The sequence below is a fragment of the Protopterus annectens genome, chromosome 1.part0, assembly GCF_019279795.1.
Source record: "Protopterus annectens isolate FY-2018-M chromosome 1.part0, PAN1.0, whole genome shotgun sequence".
NCBI classification, from domain to species: Eukaryota; Metazoa; Chordata; order Ceratodontiformes; family Protopteridae; genus Protopterus; species Protopterus annectens.
Window position 1 is genome coordinate 1118429354 of NC_056725.1, and position 12855 is coordinate 1118442208.

Genomic DNA, 12855 nt, shown 5'->3' on the forward strand with positions numbered 1-12855 from the left:
GTGGACCTCAGTGGGAAGGGGGTGCATTAAAGTGACAAAGGGATTATAACAGTGTGACATAGTTTCTGTACACCACTAAGGTAAGCTGTTTGAATGGAGTTGGATGAGTCAGAATTTGTGGAAGTGTCACACTGTAGCACTATTACTAATAGCCGGGGGGGTGGGTGAGGGTGAGTGACTCATTTGAAAGAAGTAGTATGTCACTTTTCCCCTGATCATAAAGCTAGATAACAGCACAGTATTTTGAGTCACTATAAAACTGCAGGAGTATTGTTTTGCATTAAGTAACTAGACCCAAAACATCACCTCGGGAGAAGCAGCAAGGATGGTCTGGCTAGGGGGGACAGCAGTGTAAGAGATTTGGGTTTCAGTATAAAATACCTGGCTATATCTTTGCAAGGTAGCTGACATGCATACAGATATAAGGATTTATGTACAAATATATAGTTCATTGTTAGGTTTTCTCATGTGTTTTGCTGTAGAGAGATTTCTGTCATGCTGCTATTGCATATGACTGATTAAAAATTAACATAGTATATCGAGGCTTAGACACACCTTGTGCCAATAGCTATGCCAACATGGTCATGGCTGACTGGGAGACCATGTTTGTTTTAAAATTGAATGAATATACAGCATGTCTAAAATTTTACGAAGATTTGTAGAGGATTTGTTTCTGATCTGGGGCGATACTGAGGTACAACTTTCTCAATTTGTCAATTATTTACAATGCACTACCCCTTCTTAAAGTTTATTTACAAGTTTTCTAAGACAGCCTTAGAGTTCTTGATGTGTGTGTATATATATATATATATATATATATATATATATATATATATATATATATATACACACACACAGAAGGAAAAAACAGTTTGTTGCAACGAGACAACATGCATCTTGGTTTTATTTTTAAAAATATTATTAAAGGTCAGAACATGAGATTATTAAGACTTAATAATTATGATGATATCTATAATGGTGACATTAATATGTTAAGGCAAGAATTTTATGACATGGGTTATAAGAAAAAGGAAGTTGATAATACGATAAAAGAAAGTTGTAAATATAGGAAGAATAAAATGAGACCATATTTTTCCAGTCAAGCAATAGAGGTAAAATCCCCCAGTGATCCACCTGTGAGATGAAATGTCTCTCTTTCCCTCCATTATACCAGAGATATAGATGACATTTTTAATATAATTAAATCTAACCTTGATGAACAGCTCAGAACAGTAGTGGGTAGTAGATGTAGTTTTATTTTTAAAAATAAAAAATCACTTAAAAGACAACTGTGTTATAAAAATCAAAGAGAAGTAGAAAGAATTAATGATGGTCCAATAGGAACATCTAGCTGTTCTACCTGCAATTTTTGTTCATCTATTGACACACTAGCATATTTCATCCATCCAATTACACAAAATGAGTATACATTTAATATAAGGGCAAACTGCAATAGTAGAAACCTTATATATGTAGCCTCTTGCAAGACATGCTTGTATTTCTATGTTGGAAAAAAACAAATGGGTCACTAATGGAATGCATCAGAGAACATTCCTATTGTATTAGTAATGGTGATACACGTAATGCACTTGCTAAGCACTTTATAGAAAGTGGAGAGGAACATTGTTTTGGCTTCAGGGTTATTGACCTTGTTACCATGAATGTACGTGGGGGTGATATTAAGAATTTTACAGAAATTCATGAATTACACTGAATCATAGAATTACAAGTTGACAGGTTTCCAGGCTTGAATGGCAAAGTATCAATTAAACCAGTTTTAAAGGCAAGGGGTCTCTTTAAATAGCTGATAGGTTTGTTTGATACATACTGGATTCTCATTGGTTACTTTGAATTAATTGGACTGATTTATATGTATATTAAGCAACTGTTACTGTTTTTGTTTTATGGTCTGAAGAAGCAGTGTTTTAAAGGACAACAATGGGATATTGAAGCAGGTTGCTCAACCTGCTGTCTCATTTAGTCCCTGTTCATTGATACAGCCTCGTAAAATCACCCATGCAGCTTTAAAAACGAATCCACTTAATTGTTTTCCCTGTTAGGCTTCCTACCTTTTCATACTGTTTTACTTTCAGTTTAAAAACCAAGTTGAAAAACATCTAGCTGGCTCTGAAATGATGATGTCACATCTGCCAGAGCTCTTGCTCTAGCTACCGGGAAGTTTCCTCCCCCAAAGTGATGTAATCCCCGCCTGATTTGCATGCTGTATAGAAGAGCCAGTGGACCTCCCACATTGTGATATCAGAGCTGCCTCGCCCAACCCACTCTTAACCTAGCAAAAATGTCAAACAATAATCTCACTTTTCTGAAGAGCCCTACCGATATGTGACAAAGTACAGGCAGAAGCACAGTAACAGCTGCAAAAACTAAGAGCATAAATTTACAATGACCATGCGTAGACATTAATTGCATGTTTTTACATAAGAAGCAGATGTCTGTCAAAATTAATTGACAACACTACATCAGATTACAAGAAGTAAGCAATACCGTAATTTTCTTAAATTACCACTTTAAAAAAGCATGTGGGTGCTGTCACACAAGTCTGTGAAATATTTTGTGTTTATAGTGCATTATTTGTTAGTTATTTAACCAAACAGGATGGAAAAATAAGTGGGAGTTTGATGCTTTGAAAAACAGTGATTATTCCCAGTGCTATGGAGCTTGGTTCTAAATTTGACAGGAGGAGTGCAACAAAAAAGTCTCCCACTGTAAGGAAGGAAAGGCTGACAAGAAAACAGTACATTAGCCTGGTCACCTGCTGTGAGCTGTCAATCACATGCAGATGGGTCAAATTACCATTAGCTCTTTGACAGCTAGGGAAGGTAGGTGTGAAGGGGAGGGGAGATACCTTGAAGAACTAGCTTTCAGCCTTCCCAAAATAAATCAAGTTAGCATTTCTAAGAAGAAAGAGCAATAAAATGCACTTTTCAATTCTGTTCTGTAGCATTTGCACTGCTTGTGTTTGAAGTAGTCATTGAAAAAGGATAGAATTTTAACCAAAAGTAGGTGACTATAACACAGCAGTGAATGCCTGCAAAATCATTGCACTGACAGGAGCTTTAGAGAAAATGTGGCAGATCTGATGCAATTTTGTGGAGACAAACAATGCATTCTGGGATACTTAGAGGTAGACTATACAGAATTATTTCAAGATGCCAGACCCCATGTGGTCAGAGTCAGAAATTGTGTATAAAAATATCAAAAAAGCTCTACATAGTCCCAGAGTGGTGTTAAAATGTAGGAAACACCAAACCATAATGAAATAAACACGTTTTTTGAGTCTGTGGGTGCGGTTGTCCTTTAACATGTGAAAGCACATACCTACTTTATTAACTCTGAATTTTGTGCCTCTGACTGTGTTTCTGTGCCTAGCTGCATTTTGTCTTACAATTTATTGGTTCGTAGGCACGGTTAATTTCTCAGGAGTTTATTTTGTACTTGAAATTAAAGTACTTAACATTAAATAAAACATAAATATTTCTGTTTTCTTTCTGTAATAATTTACCTAAAATGCATTTGAGGTGTAGACTTTGCCCTATTTTATAAATATTTCAGATGGATGTGGTAATCTTGCACTCAAGTGCATACTCTGGTTATCAAGGAACATGGAATAATTTGGTGCACTACTGTATAAGTTTTTACTCCCCAGTTAATATAATTGAACACAAAGAGGTGTACTATATGATTCGGGCATATATAAAGTTTATAAAATGTAAGCAAGAGAGAAGGAAGAAAAATAGAAAACATCATTACAGAAGAAGGGAGGGGCAAAGAGCCAAAAGTAAAGAAATGATAACCATTTAGTCACAGATGGAGAGAGTCTATTGCAAACACATATGAGATAAATGATAAGTTGGGTTTTGGCTAAATACACAGACTCACTGCCGACAATATATTTTAGCACACGCTGGTTGAATCAGTACATTGACAGAAGAAGGGCATTGAAAAAAATGAAGGCTTAAATCTGCACAAAGCAGTGGAGCTGATAAAACCACAAAGGAAGTGAAGAATGAAAGGGAGAACTCATAGTACTGTTACGTAACCTTTTAACAAATCATTGAAGTGCAATAAGAAAACTCTATAACTAGATTAATAATGAGTGAGACCAAGAGAGACTATAGAAAATATTAACTGCAAGCTGCTACTTCACCTGAAGTGACATTATGGCGTCATAGGTGGTATCCAAAACCACCATGGCAGAGGGCCTAAAGCAGCATGGATTCATAACATCAGATAGTGATGGTGGCTTTAGACTTATTTTGTTACAAAGTAAAAACACAGCAAAAGTCAGGAAAAGAAATCTGAAGCAAATAAGTTTAAGCAACAAGATTTTTTAAACATAAATCTGCGAAATTCTTAAGTGAGAGATTCACCTCTGCCATTAATGTGCTCATTTTTATGTCAATGGACTTTTTTGACTGGACATGACACAATGTCTCACACTGTAGAATCTTTTTTGACTCCAGCAGTCTCAAATGTTAGTCTCAAATGTTGTTGAGTATCATTTCCTTGGTGGCTTTGCCCCTCACACTGCCATGCTGAATGGCTTTCAGAAAACAGTCTTCAGTCTGTATATCATTCACTGAATTGCTGGACATATATATTGCCTACAACAGTAAAGACAGCAATCTTTGATAATATTTGTACATACTGCTCAACAACGCAAGAAATTTGGACAAATCTTAAAATAATGGAGGGACAAAGGGTCAAAATAGGGAGAGATTTTTAAGTATTGCTTTTATAAACTTAAAAAGTTGTGATAATAATAGGATTTGTGTTAGTATGCATTTTCTGAAAGATATGAAGTCTGAAAATCAAATGTATGCAATTATTTAGTGATTTCAATCCTAAACCAAAACGTTTATAAGGATCAGACCAAAAATATGAGGTAAAAATCTAGACATTCTACAGAATTCTGGACATTTGAGATGTATGCATTTGCAACATATTTTGAATACAATTACTTCTAATATATATATATATATATATATATATATATATATATATATATATATATAAGAATGTTCTATTCAGATTTTAGTATGAGCATTGACAAAGATCGTTTCTTCAAATGTTTGCTATTAAAAACATTTTTATTACATTCTGAGGTGTTGAAGAGTTCCATTGGGCTGCTTTCTGAATACTTTTTTCATTTGTCAGTCTTTCTGGCTGTTGTGGAACTGGTTTTGTCTGTTTGCTGGATGGCTTTGCTAGCTGTTCACTACTCTCTAGTTGCCACATCCAGGGTTAGGAATAATCACTCCCCCTTAATTTTCTGACTCTATTTTTGTGGGGTTTTGTTTCAGAATTATGTTGAGTAAACATCAGTTCATTCATTCATTCATTCATTCATTCATTCATTCATTCATTCAATGCCCTCTTACCCAGTTTAGAACCATTAGAAGCCAGAGCCTGTAGCAGCAAACAAAAGGATTAGAACAGGAGGAAAACTGCATGGAATGTCAGCCCACCAGAGGATGTTTATCCACATGAACTTTGTATTCACATCTAGGAACAGTTTTAGAATATCAACAGCTTACTCATATCTTTGTGATGTAGGAGGAGAAGAAGAGCTTTCACTAAAAACCCTCATGGGTTCATAGAAAGCAGGCAAACTCTGCAAAGAAGGAACCACTCGCAGTAATCAAACCAAGGGATAAAGCACTGTCAAACAGCAAACCCAACCACTTGAACAGTAATATGATTCCCAATTAGGGTGCCACGTGTCCTTAATGATTTGCACTTTGCATACTGGGATACAACAGATCTAGTTTAGAAAATGATAGAACAGAGTAGTTTACCTGTGGCAGTAGGATTCCTGGAAGTAAACATAGTTTCTGAAACACTGTATTATTAGAGTTTTTATCAGAAGTGATGCTGTATCTTCATTCTTCATGGCAAAATCTATATGTTGTCAAAAGAGTGTTGGGCATTTGTATGAATCTGCTTCACTAGCTATTTCCCAAGAAGGAAGTGACAAGTAATTATTCGTTATGTCTAGTGATTTCTTGGTGCTGAAGTACATAACTTTAGTTACTATTAGATCTGGCTGTATGACAACAGAACGCAGATAGTGGGATAGAATACCTAAGCTGCTGTTTAACTGTATTTAAAGTTTCTCTCCCCCTCTGTAACTTTCTTTCCCATTTACCTACCCCAACTCTCCTATGCAATCTGAAATGTGGACTCCATTTCCATAACCCATTCCTTAGAGCCACAGTCCTCTCTTTGAAGAAGAACCTTTGCTGCCCTAAAGAGTAGTTGGCCCCTGCAAAGATAGATAGATAGGTAGATAGACAGATAGATAGACAGATAGATAGATAGGTAGATAGACAGATAGATAGATAGATAGATAGATAGATAGATAGATAGATAGATAGATAGATAGATAGATAGAATATAAAAAAATAATAATCAGGCTTAACTAGAAAGAATGAAATGTGTGAACAAAATAACTTTAGGTTGGGATTTAGCATTGGATTAAAAATGGGGAACAGAGTTAAGAGACTGCACTGCTTCTAAAGCATTTGCACTGCATTGTGGTAAGTAAATGTCATTTGAATACTTTCTGTAATTTAGCATAGGAATTGAGATTTTTAGTTGATTCTCTGAGTGATTCTCATAGTTTGGAGGCTGTATAATGACTCCAATCCACTCTAAGCATTAAGCCACAAGAACCTGTGCCTGAGAAGTTATACATCTTGAAATAATTATTTCCATAATTTATGACTATTTAGACATTTATCTTTTCTTTTATCTTTATTTTTATAAATTGAAAACTTAGAATTTATACAAACATTGGTGCATCAGTATGGGAAAATGCCAAAAAGACGTGTGACAATTTTCAACAAAGCCTGAGGCCAAATAAGATACACCACCATAAATACAAAGAAGCGTGATGTGTGTATAGTCAGGAACACAGACAAACACAGCTGAGAAACAATGAAATGCTTTATATAAGACAAGAAATCAGCTTACAGTTTTGGAGGGGTGGGAAGGTCTCTCATTTGCTTCACTGAAGCAAATGGTAGTGCAGTTTCATGGCCTTTGCTGTTTGAGGGAGAGCACTACTTCATTCTTTCTTCCTTGTACTTGCATATGTTAATAATATGTACACTCCGCACTCCTGAATAATTTGTCTAGTCACTGATTTAGGCTTTGGAAATGATTAGATTCCTTATGAGGCTTACACATGTCCAGTTATTAAATTATTTTATTAGTTATTATTATATGAATGGTGAAACAGGTAGTAGATTAGAAAAAATTTTGAAAGACTTTGCTGAAGTCCCAGGTGAGGTACTTATCCCAGTCCCCTTCAATAAACACACATCACACCAAATGACACTTGACGGCCTTTATTAAAATTCCATAAACATAACTTTATAGACCAAGTAATATCTTCATTTATTTACTCACAGCATAAACATCCATATAACTGTTAACTTAGGGCAGCATGACCTGCTCACTCTGACTAAATAAGCAGCATCCTTACCCCCGCTCACTTATTTTACTTATAAAGCAGCATCCCACAGCTGACTTCCATTTCCCACTTATTGAATTAGCAATCCAACCAAATAAGCAGCATCCTTACCTCTGCTCACTTACTTTTACTTATCAATCAGGGTCCAACCACTCACTTGTATTTGCCAACTCATTGAAATAAACATCCAGCCAAATAAACAGCATCCTTACTTCCACTTGCTTACTTTTAGTTGTCAAGCACATCCAAATGCTCACTTGCATTTCCCAACTCATTGAAATGAACATCCAAAACCAGAGGGGGAACAGAAGAGGAACAAGCCTGCCCCTCTTCTCTGCCCACCAGCATGACTAGGCTGTTCCCCCTCCTTCATAATAAAACTCCCAACAACCTTCCTAAACATACCAAACTATACATTAAAAAGGTAAAAGAAAAACATCATTTGATGTACTCTGTTCTCTCCGAACCAAACTGGATCCCTGTCAGCATGCCAAAACCCTATCATATAAAGAAACCAGTTGCCTAAGCAACTGAAATTAAACTGATTATCCCTCTCCAAAGCCAAAGTAATAACCGTATCCTTGTAAATCCTCTGTAAATCATAAACATATCCTCACTTATCCTAACTACCAGTAGTAGCTTTGTAATTATTCCCAGGTCAGTACCTGGCAAATATACCACCAAAACACTAAAAAGCCCAACATTTTCCAAAACAAATGAATTCCTACTGTATGCCATCCTGCCTAAGTGCAGCATCTTTTAACCATCCAAAGGACATAATGACCAAATGAGATTTACAAATCAATTTAATAATAATTCACCCACCATACCTACCATCTATTACAAAGCAAACATCTGATGACCACAAATCATTTGCTGACCAATGCACCACCCTCTTAATGAATTCAATCCTCCACAGTACCAATACCCCTCCAGATTTTAACCCAGTGAACCTCCATTTACTAACACCAACCCTCAAAACAAAACTAATCTTGTCAATAGACATAGTCTGTCAGTCTTCACACTGTCAAAATCTACCCCAACCCTTCAAACATATGACCCATCATTCCAGATTTAGTAAAGTCACATAACCTTGTCATCTGTGCAACTCTACTAATCAGAGTTAAATTCATCTTGACCATCTGAACTGCCTAACCTTGTTCCCAAGCCTAAACACAAATTAACAAAATCTTGCAATGCCCTACCATATACCTTCCTATACACAGCTGCCCTGGGATCCTGTACCACATCTAATAATTACAAGCCAACCTAACACCTCTCCTGACAACACCAGGGCCTCATACCACTGCCCTATTGTCCAAATGAAAATTAACAGTTTCCCCACAGCTTCTACTAAACCTACAATGCCAGCCAAACTGAAACTAACTAACAGTAACATCCCATCTCCAAATGTTCTTCCATCCTGCACATTCATCCTCCAAACATCCTTCCATCCCACCAGCCAACAAGCCAAAACCATTCCCTCACAAATATGCAAGAGCCCAATGAGCTCCACAACATCCTTAATCCATCCTTTTCCCAAACCTTCAACCCTCAATTTTTTTAAATAATCATGGCCTGCATCCACTAGTAACCCCCTTGCTTGGACCTTCAAGCTTCTGCTTAAATGGTAAACAGTTCCTTGCTCATTCCAACACACACGCATACCTTGGAAGCTCTGTGAAACCCTGCACCTAGTTTTAAAGTCCCACCTACTGCTGCCAAATCCAGTGGAGTACAGTGATGCACTTCCAAAGTAGCACGGCTACTGAACAACCCATCTGCCTAATCTTGCCACAGGAAAACTCAAACCCAACTATAATGTCCACCAAATGCAACCCAATCTCACATTGTTGTAACTCCATCCCAACTGTGAGCAACCCCCAAACTCGCCGTAACGATCCCCAAAACTGCTTCACCCTGCCCATGACATACCTCATGCTCACCTGTCTTCACATTACTCCCAATCTGCTCATTGATATGCCTTAATGAGTAAAGTAGGATTAACTGTAAACTCACCATGCACCACTCCAGCAGCAGGAACATCCACCCGAGCATAATCCATCACATTTCAAATCCATTTCCTTCCAGCCACCGACTGATGCCCAGTCTGCACTTCCCCATCTGTGACTTCATTACGCACCACTCTAGCAGCAGAAATATCCACTGCAGCCACATCCAACACCTTTGAAGTCCACTTCCTTCATCCACTGCAGTGGCCTCCATCACCTGTTGGGTACTCTTCCTTCAGGCCACCAGCTGATGCAAACACCATGCTTTCCCTTCTGTAAAGAAAAGAAACCTGTAAATCCTCTGCACACACCTAAAGCCAAAACTTCTTAATGACCGCATTAGGCGCAGCTAAAGGCCTAACTTGTTCATCAACTGCACCACCACTAAACTCCCTTGCATACCCTATCCCCAATAACATGGCGCTGTCTTATTCCTCAGCAAGTCCTTCCACAACCAGCAAGGAGACATACTGCAGCAAAATGGTGTTATAACACAAACAGCAGTAACTAAATTATGCATTTAAAACTATGCATTCAGAAGCTAATTAAATATCATAATAACTGGGTCACCTCATGACTACCATACATCATCAAATACCACACTATATGGGCCAAGTTACCAGTTTCATAGAAACAATCTTAGGAGCATTTCCACAGGCAAGCACTACCAGAATATCCCATCAAGTAACCCTGCTCACAATTTAACTGATATCAAATGGTAAATAGAACAACAGCATCTTATTTCATTAAAAGCCTATTCTACATATAAAATTATCACATTTTAACCATCCAATGAGATTTATAGTTAAAGTTGTTAGTAAGCCATTAGTAAGAGTTCCCCACTTTGCCCCTTATTCCACATTACGAGAGGAGGTGTTGCTCATTTTGTAGATAGAAGGTTGAGAGCTATGAACATACACTTAAAGCCTCTTGGTCACTCGAGTTGCAATGAAATGTTGCTAGTAAAGTCAAGGAATGTTATTCCCTAAAACTCCAAACCCACACCCCTGAAACTGCCTGCCTACCCCTCCTGACACACAATCACTCTACTAACTTTAACAAATTCAGCCCTTTCATAAATAACTGGCTCTGCAACCCCCAATGACCCCCAATCACAAATGGGAAACCCTTTACCTTGTGTCTATGAGGCAAGCACATTATTACTATGCCAACCCCTAAAACATCTACCTTAACCCCCCTGTCAGTTCTGAGGACTGAAAATTGGGAACCCTTCCAAGCTTAATGAAGAATGGACTTAAAGCATGAAAATCTGACCATTCTGCTAGATCTGGGCAATAGCCAAGTCTGCTCACTGCAAATAACAGTAAAAGTGTGTGCAAGCCATACATCTCAAAACATACCTCTCAAACTCTTAGAACAAGAAATCCAAACAAAGCCACTCTTAAATGTGGGACAAAGTACCAAGTCACAAATAAACCTAGAAAGCAAATTTCACACCAGCATGAATTTCTGAAGGTTACGACGTATGAAATTCCTATCACAGTCATTATTTACCACCATCAGTCTCAAATGAGTTCTACTAATGTGCCAGAAAACCAGAATGTTATGAAGATCACTGTCATTGTTTGCCACAACAGCCTCAAATGTAAAAGTATGAGGCAACTGTAAATCTTCTGCAAGTGAGGGGAAAGTTTTCTTCCCTTTAGTAATTTCTCCCTATCGTTTCCCTTCGACACACCAACATAAATATCTGAAAATTAAGACATGCCCTTCTTTCACCAAACAGGAACAGGTGTGTCCCCAGTGTGCCTGTCATTGAAATGAAATGCCCCACAAGTAAGTATTTGCTACTCTCCCAATGTGGTAATTGCCATTCCTCTTCTGCACCATCAAGAAAGCTTTCATTTACTCTTTCTGTTCCCAAGTTATTCTGTTCTTTAAATGAAAGTAGCAGAAGAAAGAAGAAACACTGTAGTTCAGAGAAAAGAGAATGCTAGACTAATGGATGTGGTTCTGACCATCTTCCCAAGGGAGACTGCTAGTGACTTATGTTGAGTAGGGTAATAAACATTCATGGAGTGCCAGCATGCTTACTTTACTGGCAGTATTGCGTATAGAAAGCAGAAACCTGGACCAGCAAAGAAATCCCTCCAAATTAATGGGGAACAAAGCCCCAAAATTAAGGACACATTTTAAATATTACTCTTATAAACTTAGAATAAAAGTTCTGGAATTACCGTGTAATTCTGAAGGATATGCGTCACTGAATAAAATGACTGTCATTAACCCGTGAACACGTTTCTCATTGATCTGCCACAGAAATCCAGAAAATCAGAAACGTTATGAGGAACAGATTAAAAATATGAGGCAAAATTCTGGACAGTCTGAAAAGAGTGAGCACATGGCTCCCTGCATCAAGAATCGATGTTCGCACATCCACATTATAAACCAAAAGAAAAGAAGTGTCAAGTTCACCGAGATTTCATCAACAAGTTTCCCGCCATGAGACATTTCCTCCCCTTGATCCATTTCATCTTCTGACTGTTTCCAGCTTTAAGCATCTGAAATTTCCACTAACAATGATTTTTTAATAGAAGCCACTTGCGATACCATTTTTTTTAACCTTATGCAGATGCTTAAATTCTGCACTGCTGTTGAATTTAGTTTTATCCATAAAGTCACACTGAATATGATATTTATTGCATGAATGCACACCTCCCCAATCAACCTTCTTCATGTGTCATCTTATGCACGTTTTTCTTTTTCTTTTTTTTTTTTTTACATTGGCTAAACGGATCACTATATCCTTTTTACATCAGATGGCTGAAATAGATCTCTGTATTCTGTCCTTATCAGATGAATTTTATTTCAAGGACAGGAGTGATCTTACATGTCTTTACATACAACCTTCATAACAGCTGTGCATCATACTGCCAACTTTCTTCAAAGATTTAACTTGTAAGTGGTGATAATTACCAGATGTGCTAGCCTCAACATCAAAGACAGCAGGTTGAGCCGAGGTAGCAATGAAAGCTAACTAAAGTAGTCTTAAGGTGTACTCCAGAACATATGAGAATGGCGATAGTAGCTATGCAAGAGCTTCAGTACAAGCTTGATAGCCAAATTAAACTATGTCATTGCAATGGAAAGCAAACTAGGCATTATTGCCCCAATACAAACATGCAGTACTGCTCCACCATGCATGCTCAGTGACCAGACATTACTCACAGGTGCCTCATTGCTGCTTGAAAATATCCTAATCATCACTTGTGGCTCAGCTGGAAATACATCCGCAGAAAACTGTGTGGCTGCATACCATCATCACTAATAAGTTGAAGGGAAAAACACCATGTGAGGCTGCATGTTATCACCAATAATGTGCTG